General features: G+C 41.4%; 1 long non-coding RNA gene across 1 annotated transcript in view; it reads left to right on the forward strand.

Annotated features, from left to right (window-relative positions):
* LOC144581878 (uncharacterized) overlaps positions 1-15655 on the forward strand; it is a 103543-nt gene that overhangs the window by 62311 nt on the left and 25577 nt on the right. Inside the window, exon 2 of the long non-coding RNA XR_013533296.1 lies at positions 14700-14867. This is a non-coding gene — a long non-coding RNA (uncharacterized LOC144581878). The remainder of the gene's footprint in view (positions 1-14699; positions 14868-15655) is intronic.

Here is a 15655-nt window from a genome sequence, read left to right on the forward strand (position 1 = left end):
CTTGCATATAAACTTCAAGGTTAGCTTCAAGCATAATTTTATAATTTATTTACCTACCCCAGGTGAGTGTGTGTGCATATATATATATATATATATATTAGACAAAACCATGATAGGACCATGAAGTACAAAGTGGAGGTCTCACTAACCCATCCCAACTTAGCATAATTAAACTAACAAAGACAATGCTTTATTAAAGATGAACAACAATCAGATGGGTTGCTGCTGAGACCATAGGCACAACCCAGGATTGTTCTGTGCAAGCCAGGAAGGTTCTGTGTAAACTGGAATGGATGATTATCTCACTATTAATTAAGTGAAAGCAGTCAAAGGGGCAGTTAGATAAATGAGTGTGGAGTTTCTGGGAGGTGTCTGTTCCAGACCTACACATTTGGGAGTCATCAGTAAGTTGATCATATTTAAAGTCGAGATTGAATGGGGCCACTAAAGGGAATGAGTGTAATTCAGAAAGAAGAGGGGCTCAAGATCTATGGCTGGGGCATTCCAGCACTTTGAGGGAAAAGAACATGAGGAAAGAGCAACAGAGACTGAAAGCCAGAACTCCAATTGTAGAATGTCCCTTTATCAGGTTGCAGACAGTGCTCAGATTTCAGAGAACTGGAATATTCACTGAGTGCTTGTTATCTGCTAGGAGCTTTCACATTTTTGTGGGATTCCTGAAGAAGAGGTTGAAATTAAGTGACCATGGGCCCAAGGAGGGAACACAAACTCCTGATGCAGATCAATATAAGATCAGAGACAAGAGCATGCATGTGCCAGATAGGAGAAGGCAGGCCTGTTCTAAAGACATTTTTTAGAATAGTTTTTGTAATTGTGCGAGACAAGGAAACTATCTCTGTTGACCAGATATAATGCATGGGCCATAGTTTGTGATACCTGCTGTCTATGAAATCTTCAAAAGATATATTATTCTTATGTTTTCAAGCAGGTTAACAGAATCCCAGGGCCATATAACTATTAAGTGGCAGATGCTGGGATGGAAACTCAAGTCTGCTGACTGAGAGCTGGTGTTCTTTTCATTGCACCAAACTGCTGTCCTGGAATTTCTGAAACCAAATCATGACGGCAGTTGACTGCTAAAGCTAAGCACCATGCTGGCTCTGTCTTGTATGTCTATTGCAGCAAACAGATAAAGTGAAGAAAATTATATTTTATTTGTTCCAGAATGTTCTCATTAGAACTTTCATACTTCCACCCCAACCCATTCAAGCTCTAAATGGAAAATGAAGAAGCTTTGTGATTTCTCACCAGAAGTCCCTTGTCTTTGAAGTCTGAAGGAAATGTAGGGAACCCATTGATGTGGTTTGGCTGTGTCCCCACCCAGTTCTCATTTTGAATTGTAGCTCCCATAATTCCCATGTGTTGTGGGAGGGACCTGGTGGGAGATAATTGAATCATGGGGGCAATTTCCCCCATACTGTTCTCGTGGTAGCGAATAATATGTCTCATGACATCTGATGGTTTTATTAGGGGAAATCCCCTTTATTTAGTTTTCATTCTCTCTTGTCTGCTGCCATATAAGGTGTGCCTTTCCCCTTCCACCATGATTGTGAGGCCTCCCCATCCATGTGGAACTGTGAGTCCAGTAAACCTCTTTTTCTTTTTCTTTTTTTAATTGCATTTTAGGTTTTGGGGTACATGTGAAGAACATGCAAGATAGTTGCATAGGTACACATGTGGCTGTGTGATTTGCTGCTTTCCTCCCCTTCACCCATATCTGGCATTTCTCCCCATGCCCTCTCTCCCCAACTCCCCCCCCCGCGCTGTCCCTCCCCTATTCCCCCGAATAGACTCCAGTGTGTAGTGCTCCCCTCCCTGTGTCCATGTGTTCTCATTGTTCATCACCCGCCTATGAGTGAGAACATGTGGTATTTGATTTTCTGTTCTTGTGTCAGTTTGCTGAGAATGATGTTCTCCAGATTCATCCATGTCCCTACAAAGGACACGAACTCATAGTTTTTTATGGCTGCATAATATTCCATGGCATATATGTGCCACATTTTCCCAGTGCAGTCTATCATTGATGGGCATTTGGGTTGGTTCCAGGTTTTGCAAAGGTAAACAGTGCTGCAATGAACATTCGTGTGCATGTGTCCTTATAGTAGCAAAATTTATCGTCCTTTGGATATATACCCAGTAATGGGATTGCTGGGTCAAATGGAATTTCTATTTCTAGGTCCCTGAGGAATCGCTACACTGTCTTCCACAATGGTTGAACTAATATACACTCCCACCAGCAGTGTAAAAGTATTCCTATTTCTCCACATCCTCTCCAGCATCTGCTGTCTCCAGATTTTTTAATGATCGCCATTCTAACTGGCGTGAGATGGTATCTCAATGTAGTTTTCATTTGCATTCTCTGATGACCAGTGATGATGAGCATTTTTTCATACATTTGTTGGCCTCATGTATGTCTTATTTTGTAAAGTGTCTGTTCATATCCTTTGCCCATTTTTGAATGGGCTTGTTTGTTTTTTTCTTGTAAATCTGTTTTAGTCCTTTGTAAATTCTGGATATCAGCCCTTTGTCAGATGGGTAAACTGCAAAATTTTTTCCCATTCTGTTGGTTGCCGATTCACTGTAATGACTGTTTCTTTTGCCATGCAGAAGCTGTGGAGTTTGATTAGGTCCCATTTGTCTATTTTGGCTTCGTTGCCAATGCTTTTGGTGTTTTGGTCATGAAGTCCTTGCCTACTCCTATGTCCTGAATTGCTTTGCCTAGATTTTCTTCTAGGGTTTTCATGGTGTTAGGTCTTATGTTTAAGTCTTTAATCCATCTGGAGTTAATTTTAGTGTAAGGTGTCAGGAAGGGGTCCAGTTTCTGCTTTCTGCACATGGCTAGCCAGTTTTCCCAACACCATTTATTAAACAGGGAACCCTTTCCCCATTGCTTGTTTTTGTCAGGCTTATCCAAAATTGTATGGTTGTAGATATTTTGTGTTGCCTCCAATGCCTCTGTTCTGTTCCATTGGTCTATACCTCTGTTTTGTTACCAGTACCATGCTGTTTTGATTACTGTAGCCTTATAGAATAGTTTGAAGGCCGGTAGTGTGATGCCTCCCCCTGTGTTCTTTTTACTTATAATTGACTTGGCTACGTGGGCTCTCTTTTGGTTCCATATGAAGTTTAAGGTGGTTTTTTCCAGTTCTGTGAAGAAAGTCATTGGTAGCTTGATGGGGATAGCGTTGAATCTGTAAATTACTTTGGGCAGTATGGCCATTTTCACAATATTGATTCTTCCTAATCATGAACGTGGAGTGCTTCTCCATCTGTTTGTGTCCTCTCTTATGTCATTGAGCAGTGGTTTGTGGTTCTCCTTGAAGAGGTCCTTTATGTTCCTTGTAAGTTGTATTCCTAGGTATTTTATTCTTTTTGTAGCAATTGTGAATGGCAGTTCATTCTTGATTTGGCTCTCTTTCAGTCTGTTATTGGTGTATAGGAATGATTGTGATTTCTGCACATTGATTTTATATCCTGAGACTTTGCTGAAGTTGCTTATCAGTTTCAGGAGTTTTTGGGCTGAGATGATGGGGTCTTCTAGATATACTATCATGTCATCTGCAAATAGAGACAATTTGGCTTCCTCCTTTCCTATTTGAATATGCTTTATTTCTTTTTCTTGCCTGATTGCTCTGGCTAGAACTTCCAGTACAATATTGAATAGGAGTGGTGAGAGAGGGCATCCTTGTCTAGTGCCAGATTTCAAAGGGAATGCTTCCAGTTGTTGCCCATTCAGTATAATATTGGCTGTTGGTTTGTCATAAATAGCTTTTATTATTTTGAGATATGTTCAATCAATACCGAGTTTATTAAGGGTTTTTAGCATAAAGGGCTGTTGAATTTTGTCAAATGCCTTCTCTGCATCAATTGAGATAATCATGTGGTTTTTGTTTTTGGTTCTGTTTATGTGGCGAATTATGTTTGTAGACTTGCGTATGTTGAACCAGCCTTGCATCCCTGGGATGAATCCTACTTGATCATGGTGGATAAGCTTTTTGATGTGCTGTTGCAGTGAGCTTGCCAGTATTTTATTGAAGATTTTTGTGTCTATGTTCATCATGGATATTGGCCTGAAGTTTTCTTTTCTTGTTGAGTGTCTGTCAGGTTTTGGTATCAGGATGATGTTGGTCTCATAAAATGATTTGGGAAGGATTCCCTCTTTTTGGATTATTTGAAATAGTTTCAGAAGGAATGGTAGCAGCTCATCTTTGTGTGTCTGGTAGAATTTGGCTGTGAACCCATCTGGACCTGGGCTTTTTTTTGTATGGTAGGCTCTTAACTGCTGCCTCAACTTCAGACCTTGTTATTGGCCTATTCATAGTTTTGACTTCTTCCTGGTTTAGGCTTTGGAGTACACAAGTGTCCAGGAATTTATCCATTTCTTCCAGGTTAACTAGTTTATGTGCATAGAGTTTTTTGTAATATTCTCTGATGATGGTTTGAATTTCTGTAAAATCTGTGGTGATTTCTCCTTTATCATTTTTTTATTGCATCTATTTCCTTGTTCTCTCTTTTCTTTTTATCAATCTGGCTATTGGTCTGTCTATTTTGTTGATCTTTTCAAAAAACCAGCTCTTGGATTTATTATTTTTTGAAGGGTTTTTCGTGTCTTTGTCTCCTTCAGTTCTGCTCTGATCTTAGTTATTTCTTGTCTTCTGCTAGGTTTTGAGTTTTTTTGATCTTGCTCCTCCAGTTCTTTCAATTTTGACGTTAGGGTTTTGATTTTGGATCTCTCCACTCTTTTCATGTGGGCACTTATTGCTATATATTTTCCTCTAGAGACTGCTTTAAATGTATCCCAGAGATTCTGGTATGTTGTGTCTTCATTCTTGTTGGTTTCGAAGAACTTTATTTCTGCCTTCATTTCATTGTTTATCCAGTCAACATTCAAGAGCCAATTGTTCAGTTTCCATGATGCTGTGTGGTTCTGAGTTTGTTTCTGAATTCTGAGCTCTAACTTGATTGAACTATGGTCTGAGAGACTGTTTGTTATGATTTCAGTTGTTTTGCATTTGCTGAGGAGTGCTTTACTTCCAATTATGTGGTCAATTTTAGAGTAGGTGTGATGTGGTGCTGAGAAGAATGTATATTCTGTAGATTTGGGGTGGAGAGTTCTGTAAATGTCTATCAGGTTTGCTTGTTCCAGGTCTGAGTTCAAGTCCTGGATATCCTTGTTAATTTTCTGTCTGGTTGATCTGTCTAATTTTGACAGTGGAGTGTTAAAGTCTCCCACTATTATTGTGTGGGAGTCTAAGTCTCTTTGTAAGTCATTAAGAACTTGCCTTATGTATTTGGGTGCTCCTGTATTGGATCCGTATATATTTAGAATCATTAGCTCTTCTTGTTGTATCAATCCTTTGACCATTATGTAATGTCCTTCTTTGTCTCTTTTGATCTTTGTTGCTTTAAAGTCTATTTTATCAGAGATGAGAATTGCAACTCCTGCTTTTTTTTTTGCTCTCCATTTACTTGGTAAATCTTCCTCCATCCCTTTATTTTGAGCCTTTTTGTGTCCTTGCATGTGAGATGGGTTTCCTGGGTACAGCACACTGATGGGTTTTGGCTTTTTATCCAATTTGCCAATCTGTGTCTTTTGATTGGTGCATTTAGCCCATTTACATTTAGGGTTAATATCATTATGTGTGAATTTGACACTGCCATTTTGATGCTAGCTGGCTGTTTTGCCCATTAGTTGATGCAGATTCTTCATTTTGTTGATGCTCTTTAGCATTTGGTATGTTTTTGGAATGGCTGGTATTGGTTGTTCCTTTCTATGTGTAGTGCCTCTTTCCAGAGCTCTTGTAAAGCAGGCCTGGTGGTGACAAAATCTCTGAGTACTTGCTTTATGCAAAGGATTTTATTTTTTCTTCACTTATGATGCTTAGTTTGGCTGAATATGAAATTCTGGGTTGAAAGTTCTTTTCTTTAAGGATGTCGAGTATTGGCCCCAACTCTCTTCTGGCTTGTAGGATTTCTGCTGAGAGATCTGCTGTGAGTCTGTTTGGCTTCCCTTTGTTGGTTACCCGGCCTTTCTCTCTGGCTGCCCTTAGCATTTTCTCCTTCATTTCAACCCTGGTGAATCTGATGATTAAGTGCCTTGGGGTTGCTCTCCTTGCAGAATATCTTTGTGGTGTTCTCTGTATTTTCTGGACTTGAATATTGGCCTGCCTTGCTAGGTTGGGGAAATTTTCCTGGGTAATATCCTGAAGAGTATTTTCCCACTTGGATTGATTCTCTCTGTCACATTCAGGTACACCTATCAAACGTAGGTTGGGTCTCTTCACAAAATCCCACATTTCTTGGAGACTTTGTTCATTCCTTTTTGCACTTTTTTTCTCTAATCTTTCCTTCTCATTTTATTTCATTGAGTTGATCTTCAACCTCTGATATCCTTTCTTCTGCTTGGTCAATTTGGCTGTTGAAACTTGTGCATGCTTTACGAAGTTCTCGTGTTTTGTTTTTCAGCTCCATCAGTTCACTCATGTTCCTCTCTATGTTGTGCATTCTTGTTATCATTTTCTCAAATCTTTTTTCAACATTCTTAGGTTCTTTGCATTGAGTTAGAACATGTTCTTTTAGCTCACAGAAGTTTCTCATTACCCACCTTCTGAAGTCCGATTCTGTCATTTCATCACACTCATTCTCCGTCCAGCTTTGTTCCCTTGCTGGTGAGGAGTTGTGGTCTCTTGTAGGAGATGAGGTGTTCTGGTTTCGGGTGTTTTCCTCCTTTTTGCAATGGTTTCTTTCCATCTTTGTGGATTTATCCACCTGTCGTCTGAGTAGTTGCTAATTTTCAGATTGGATTTCTGAGTGGACGTCCAGATTGTTGATGATGAAGTTATTTCTGTTTCTTAGTTTTCCTTCTAACAGTCTGTCCCCTCTGCTGTAGGACTGCTGAGGTCCACTCCAGGCCCTGCTTGCCTGGGGAACACCTGCAGCAGCTGCAGAACAGTAAGGGTTGCTACTAGTTTCTTCTTCTGCTATCTTTGTCTCAGAATGATGCCTGACAAATGTCAGTTTGATCAGTCCTTTGCAAGGTGATTCTTTGGATATACGAGGTCAGGGAGCTGCTTGAGGAGACAGTCTGTACTTTATAGGAGCTCAAGTGCTTAGCTGTGAGCTTCGTTGTTTGTTCAGAGCTGCTAGGCAGGTACGTTTAAGTCTGCTGCGGCAGAACTCATAAAACCCCCTTTTTCCCCAGGTGCTCTGTCCCGGTGAGTTAGGGCTTTATTTATGAGTATCAGTTGTACTGTCCTGCCCAGCAAGGAGGCAGCCTAGTCACTGCCTGCCTGCAGAGGCTATGCTGCACTGTTCTGGGGTTCACTTTGCTGCTGTGGTCTCTGCCCTGCTGCCGTGTGTATTTCCCTGCAGTCTTGTTTATATGGGTGTGGTTAGAACTGCTGTGGCGATGGTGGCCTGCCTCTGTAATGGCGGGTTGCCTCGGCAACGGCGGGTTGCCTTGGCAATGGCAGGCTGCATCAGCAATGGCAGAGTATCTCCGTAGGGGTGGAGTGCCTTGGTAATGGCAGATGCCCCTCCCCCACCATGCTGCACCATCCTGGGTTCAGCTGTGCTTGCTGTGAAACTCTCAACCCCAAGCGTTTTCAATTGCAGTTTTTTTGTTTGTTTTTGTGGGGGTGGGACCCACTGAGCCTGATCACCTGGCTCTCTTCCTCAGAGCCCTTTTTTTTAAGTCAAATGGTTGACTCTTTCCCAGGTGTTCCAGTCGCCTGCTGAAAGGGCTCTGGGATCCATTTGATTTCTCGTGTGGTGACCCACTGCACTGGCTGAAACAACGTCGCTGCCTGGGAATCTCCTGGCCTGGCTTTATGTTTAAGTCCCATTTAATCAGATGAATGTGCTAATCTGCCTTCCCAGATCTCCAATTGCCGGTTTAACAGGGCAACCAGACCAGTGTATTTTGTACGGAGTGCCGCTGTGCTGCAGTGCCGGCCATAACAGCTGCACTGGCTGAAAGAGCCACACTGGCCAAAACAGCCGCACTGGTGACCCATGGGGCTTCTCCACCTGGGAATCTTCTGGTCTGTGGGCAATAAAGATCCGTCTGGGAATGCGGCATCCACTCACCCTCTGTGCTTTCACTGGGAGCTGCAATCCTGAGCTGCTCCTACAATGCCATCTTCTGTTCTTCCAAACCTCTTTTTCTTTACAAATTACCCAGTCTTGGGTATGTCTTCATCAGCAGCATGAAAATGAACTAAAATACCAATACACAGAGAGAAGAAGGGTCACAGGACATCCAGGTATCCTAAAGAGTTTAAAATGTATTTATGGCCCTTTAACCTTGACTTCGGAAGTGAATGGCTCCAAAATGCTGCCCATTGTTCTTGGACTCAGTTGCCTTTGCCTTTTATTCCTTTCTGATTTACCACTTGATTCAGGCTACCTGTTTGTACTAGGTAGCATGAGTGCTCTCCCTTGGCTGTGCCTCTTGTTTTTCTTACTAACCCACAAGAGGTGGTAAGAAGAAGATTAACTCTGCCTCAGCAGGCCAGTGGATGAGGCTAGGCTTTGCTACTTATTTCCTGCATGATATTGCGGCAAGCCACACAAGATTTCTGGACCTCCATTTTTTCATTCTAAAGTAAGAATGAAAATACCTTCCCCCATTATTTCCTTAGATAGTTGTGAACACGATAAAGTATTTATTTCACCTACATGACAACACTTTATTAATGCAATGAGGCAAGTATTCTTATTTTAAAAGCAAGCAGGAAGAAAAATAGTAAATAGTATGCCAATGTAAAGAGAGGAAAAGTCAGGCTTTAGAAAAAGTGGATTGTGAGCAAGGACATCACCGTGGGGTAGAAAAAGGAATGGCCAGCCTAAGTAGAGAGCTTGTGGAAATCATGTTCTGGCTCTTTGTGCTTTAGAAGTTCCTGACTTTTGAGTGTTTCAAAGGCCATCAGGTGCATTCAGGGAGTGGGAACACAGGGTGAGGGCAGAGAAGAGGAGGAGACCAGCTTCTTGCCCAGCTGTGAGTTTTCTCACTGTGACTCATGCAGAGAGAAATCTAATATTCAGAAGTGATGGGCCTGTCTGAAATTACATGACTGAAAATAAGGACTGTGAATGGTACTTTCAGTGCTGGGAAGAAAGGATTCTAGAAAAGTTTGAACTTTCAAATGAGACCTTACAATCAAATAGATAAGGCAAAGAGGCCAAAGAAGGGTGCCAGCCAATTTGCAGAAGACTGTGTAGTTCACAGGGCTTTCCACATCCCTTCTCTCCTCTCCTCCTGACAGTGACATTATACAAAGTGGGCATGTATTGTTGTCCTCATTTTTAAACTAAGGAATCTGGACCACATTGATGCAAAGATCTGGTTAGTGGCAGAATGAACACTAGAACTTGGGACTGCTATCTTAATCTACTCTTTACTCTCCAGCTGTCTGGGGTATATATTTGCCAAGGCCCAGACAAGTTCAGCAACTTCTAAAAGGTCACATGGCAGTAAGTAGCAGAACCAGACTCAACCAGATGTTCAGATTCTGTACCCTTTGCACTCTCAACTATTCCATGCGGCCTCCCAAGTGGGTGTTGGAAATGCTGTTTGACAACTGTCAGGCACTCAGCAGGGCTGGGAAAAATGTCCTGGCCTCAGTGAGGTGACATTTCATGGCAGCAGGTGACACACCTGAGCCTACCATACCCCAGGAAATGTGTCACATAGTCCCCATTGTATGGCTGGGTGAAGCTTCTGGAGTTCTATCATTTTATTTCCCTTCTTAAGGCTCCCCAGGTACTGAGGACTGGAAAAGAATGTCCAAAGAAGAGAAGTGTTAAACAGCCTCATGCAACGGGTCTGGTATGAGAACTCCACTGGAAGCCAGTAGCATTTGAAAGTCTTTGACAAGTAGCTGAATTAATGGGTTGGAGAAGAAAGCTGTAACTTCCAACAAGGAAAGAAGGCAGCTCAGGGTCCCTATGATGGAGAAACAAAGGAAAAGGGACTCTGGTAACTTTCTATTGATGTAGATCTTTTCTGAGGTTTTGATAGCATTAGAGAAGTTCTTCTTAAACTCAGTGACAATTTTATAGGGTTTTGGACAATACAAATGGTGGGTTCCTTTGAATGTGCAAGGAACAAGAAATTTCATATAAGCAGTAACATATAAAAATAAAAAGAAAATGTGTTTAATGAGATATACACCATTTAATAAATGCCTTGTAGAGGGAGCAATATGTCCTAAGTTGACAGAGAGAGTGAGAGTGAAAACAAGAGAGAGAGAGAAGATGAATATACATGGTGTATAAGGGAAATGATGATTTAATAATGTATCTTTTAGGAGAGAAAATCAATGGGACCTGCTAAACTATGTCGTAACTAAAATCATTATAGCTGAGTTGAAATTGATGAAACATTTCTAATTCCTACTGTGTTTTCTGTTATATAGAAGTATCTGCACCTGGGTGTGGTGGCTCATGCCTGTAATCTTAGCACTTTGGGAGGTTGAGGTGGGTGGATCATGAGGTCAGGAGTTCAAGAGCAGCCTGGCCAATATAGTGAAACCCCGTCTCTACTAAAAAAATAAATAAATAAATAATTAAAAACTTAGCTTGGTGTAGTAGCACACACCTGTAGCCCTAGCTACTTAGGAGGCTGAGGCAGGAGAATCTCTTGAACCTGGGAGATGAAGGTTGCAGTCAGCCGAGATTGTGCCACTGCACTCCAGCTTGGGTGACAGACTGAGACTCCATCTCAAAAAAAAAGAAAAAGAAAAAGAAATAAATATCTGCAAAAACAAGTTTTTTGAAGTGATTCTTCATTACAAAATTAAGCAGCACAGAATATTTTATTTTAGAAGACATTGCTGTGCCAAGTTCTTCAACGATATGCTTTATTTTGGTCTTAGTGTAGAGTCACTAACTGCCATAGAAGGGGTTTCTGTGACTAGAAAGGATTAGTCTTGTCATCAGTGCCTGAAGTTTTCCTAGCTATCTCTTGGTTACAGTTGGCACTATCAGTATTGAGAGACCAATGGAAAATAAATAAGTAGGTTTTATGAGTTGGGCTTCAGTTATAGTTTTGTGTGTGTGTGTGTGTGTGTGAGTGTGCATGCACATGCACACACACATACATATTCAGAGGATCAAGTAGCCTTCATTGATAATTTTCAGTATGTTAGAGCAGGAATGTGGAGTTCCAAGGAAGGAAACACTTGGTATTTTTGAAGAGAGAAGCCTGGAAACCCCCCTACAACATTTTCATTTTATTTCCATACATGAAGAAAATCAATGGGCCTAAGCTTAAGTAGTGGCCTGGGAGAGAGAAGATGCATATCATATTCTAATTCATCTTCACCAAGGTGTGGTCTCTTTTTCAACCTGGGGTTCCTTAGAATGAGGGGCTAGAAGAAGAAAGATGGTATATAAGCTCCCTTCCAGCTTTTTATGTTTGTGAATGAAGAGCAAAATGTTAATTATTCAGGAATTGCTCATCCATTCTGTAAAATTTTAGAACTAAAAGAAGACATTTGGACCAACCTCAGATTAGTTAAACTATTTGATTAAGGCCACATACTTAGGATTTCCTAGAGCAGGGTCAAGATTTAGTTAATTGGTTCCAAGCCTAGTGTCCCATCTGATTTTATCCTCTTACAATTATTGGGCGCCTACCATAAGTGACTCCCTATGGTTAGGCCCTGGCAATGTCAGAAGGCATAAAATTCAGTCCTGTTCTCAAGGAGATCATAGCCTTACCAGGCAAGGGAAGACAACTGTCTGGGCAGATATTGACAGACACCAGCACAAACAGCCTCTGGTCCTTCAAATATCCTCCCCTTTCTGTTTTGCAACGCCATGTATTGCAAATGGCAAATGGGCTTTCTTTTACATCTCTGGCAGCCTTCTGGGACTTCCTGGAAGAAATGCTCTATATCTAGAGGAAAGAAAAGTCTCTATTGCTCCTTCATACTACCTACTTTTCAGGTCTGAATTCCAGTTGTCAGAGACTGACGTCTGTAGGAAGCTTTTCTCTGGCACAGCAAAGCCATAGGCCCTTGAGTTACTTTTCGGTATCCCCAGAGGTTTTAGAAAGGATGATGTCTTCTTAAAATGCTTTTAGATTAAATAACTGGGTGCCCATCAGGAGGCCAAAAATTAATCCTGGATCTTCTGCTAACTTGCTTTGGAAAAGTGACGTAACTACTAAGTGTCTTGGTTTTCCAGTTGCAAAATGAAGATAATATTTGCCGATGTATCCTCTTTTCAATATTGGAGTTCATTAGGTTTAGAACTATTATATGACACTGTCTTCCCAGGAAATGGCATGCATTCTTCTGGCTTCAGTCTTTATCTGCATACCAAAAAGTCTAGAAAGCTGGGGGTTAACACAGCTTGTTTCTGGCCCCACCTGCATGTTCAGTCAGTCACCAAATCCTACCAGCTAAATTTCCTCACAAGCCTCCTGGAAATTCCTTGCTCTCTTTCAATTCATTCTCCATATCAGTGGTGTCCCAAGGGCTGGGTTGGAAGAGAGGTCTATCCAGGGTGGGTGCATTTGCTGTAAATAATTTAAAAGCAATAATAAACCCTATTAAAAATCAGTCTTTTTTATTATCACTATGCACTGGCAATTCTCAACAATTTCAGCAGTAAAGTACTAATCCCTGGGGGAAAAAAAACTTTTGATGGTCTAAGTTCTATATAATTACTGCAGTTGCTACTGAGTTTTAATAATATACCAGTTTCAAATTAGCTCATTTTTAATACTTACCCTTTAATATACATTGTACTCTACATGGAAATTAACTTAGAGAGCTCCCAGTTACATAGCAGCCCCTGACATGTGTAAACTTGGCTATACACATTCATATGGATAGTTAAGTTCATGATGGTTTCGAGATCAGAGGAGTTCACTTTGGTAGACCTTTTTGTCTCCAGTTCTGGAACTACACAGTCGAGCATTTAATTAGTAGATCCTAAATAAACAATGTGAATAGAGTGACTGCAAAGATGAATAAACAGAACTCGAATTTATTTCATGTGACCACAGAGACTTTGTATGTTTAAAATTATTATGGTGAAACTATGAGGTTTAATATCTTTGATGTATGCTCATTTTACTTCATGCATAAAGTGATTTACTAAATTTGAATAATGCTTTTAAAGTTGAGAATCTTCTTTTTAAAAGTTATTATTTTAAGACCAAATAATTCAAAAGAATAATGATTATTACTGAAACAGTTTGCCCTTGTGGTATATCAAGAAATATATATCTGGTCTTTGTCCTCCTGTTCTCGACACAGAGCAGCTCCTAAAATCCCTGAGTCCTTAGAAATCCATGGAATTCCCTGAGTGATAGAAGTGTCCTTTGTTCTAGTGAGATGACTCTTGGTAAGGCCTGTAGATAGCTTCGGTATGGGGGTGGTTGTCAGAAGGACCAAACTTGGAAGCCTGAAACTTTCAGTCCCATACTTCAACCTCCAGGAAGGGGAGAGGCTCTCGAGACTGAGTTAATAATCTCACCTGTGTGATGAAACTATCATTAAACCCCCTAAACAATGGGTTTCTGAACTTCTGGATTTGGAGGGTGACATTTGGAGAGCAAGGCAGCTCCACGCTCCCTCGTTACACCTGGTCCTGTGCATCTCTCCCATTTGGCTGCTCCCGAGCTCTGTCCTTTATGATAAACCTGGGATAGTAAGTAAAGTGCTGCACGAGTTCTAGCAAATTATCGAGCTTGGGGGAAGGGATGTGGGAACTCCCCTTTTGTAGCCAAGTCAGACAGAAGTATGGCTAATCTGGGGACTTGGTACTCACTAATCGTGTCTGAAATGAGGATATTCTTGTGAGACAACTCTTAAATGTATGGAGTCTAATGTGAAGTCCTGGTAGTTAGTGTGAGAATTGAATTAAATTGTAGGCACCTTGTTGGTGTTAAAGAGTTCAGGAATTGGTCATTGGTATGGAACCCCCCACCATCCCTAATATTCGGTGTTAGAAATGTTGTGAATAAAAATGACTCACTGCCCTATACATGAGGGGGTATTAAAAACCATCTGCTGTGCTTGGCTGTTGAGTACCCAACATGGTTGTCGAGTACCATGGTGCAGTGGCCACAGTGAGAGTTTTAAAAGCTCAGGTCTGATCCTTGCTTAAAGCCATTGGGTTCAAGCCCTCATTGTGGCCTCTTAGGCCACACATAGCCTGCCCCTGCCTACCTTGCTGCCTCATCTTGGGTCACTCCTCCCTCACTGTCTAAGCCACCACTTCCTGCCTCAAAACCCTCTCACACACCATTTCCTTTGCCTGGGGCAGTCTCCCTGGGTGCCATACTCCCCTTTACCCTGTAATTTCCCATCCTCCTTCCTACTTAAATGGAGTATCTCTTCCTGGGGAAAGCCTTCTCTGGCTCCCTAATGTAGCCTCCCTATGATCTCCCCACATGCTGTATTTCTTTAGCATTAACCAAGGGCCACTAAACATGGGACCATTTGACTGCTGTCAGCCTTCTACAGCTAGATTCTATGTAGCCTGAGGACAAGCACAATATCTATAAGGTGGTATTTCCACTGGGACTTCAATGCTTGTCCCACTGGTACTCCAAAATCTTTGTGACCAATGAAAGGACAACTGGGAGCAGGTCCTTTCCTGGAGGAATTAACAAATGGAGTACTGTAAGGTCACTGTGTTTTTGTTTTTCCAATTTCTAGGGAGGCAGATTCATATCACCAACTTCCTTGTCTTGGAAGATGGTGGGCTGGTTGCTGTGGCTTGTCATCAGTCCTGCTGTCTCACTCTGCATTGCTGCTATGCGTGGCCAAGCCATGACAGAATGTGGGCTGAAGAGGCTTTTCCAGCAATGCAGGGATGTTCTTCAGGTACTCAGCACTGCCACATTATAGGACACCTCTGCTCTCATTGCCAGGGGAATCTTGTGGATTGGATTTGAATGTTTTTTTCCCCTATCTTTCCCATAACTCCCCATGAAACAGTATTTAATTAGCATGGGATTGCATAAAAAATATAGGATGTTGAATGAGTACTACATTCACTTGGCATAAAAAATTAACATGATATAAAAAGATATCATTTGAGAAGTCTCACTCTAACCCATGTTGTATTAGTTTCCAAGGACTGTTGTAACAGAGAATCACAAACTGAGTGGCATAAACATCAGAGATGTATTGTCACACAGTTCCAGAGGCTAAATCTGAGATCAAGGTCCTGACAGGGTTGGTTCCTTCTGTGGGCTGTGAGAGAGAACCTGTTCCAAGCCTCTTTTCCATCTTGTGGTTTGTGGGCAATCTCTGGCATTCTTTGGCTCGTAAAGCATCACCTCAGTCTCTGCCTTCATTGTCTTCACATGGCGTTCTCCCTGTGTGTGTGTTCCTGTATCCAAATTTTCCCTTCGTAAAAGGATAACAGTTATATTGGATTAAGGGCTCACCCTACTCCAACATTCTCTCATCTTTCATGCTGAGGCACTGGGAACTTCAAAATATAAATTTTGGGGATCACAGTTTAGTCCATAACACATATTTTACATGATATTTTAATGTCTGATTAGACATTTGTGCAGGCACAAGACACTTTATGATTGTCTGAGCATAGTCAGTAACTCTGATACAGACAGGAGGCAAGGAAATACTGGGTAGAAGAGGGGACT

The sequence above is a fragment of the Callithrix jacchus genome, chromosome 1 (assembly GCF_049354715.1).
Source record: "Callithrix jacchus isolate 240 chromosome 1, calJac240_pri, whole genome shotgun sequence".
In the NCBI taxonomy this organism is placed as follows: Eukaryota; Metazoa; Chordata; class Mammalia; order Primates; family Cebidae; genus Callithrix; species Callithrix jacchus.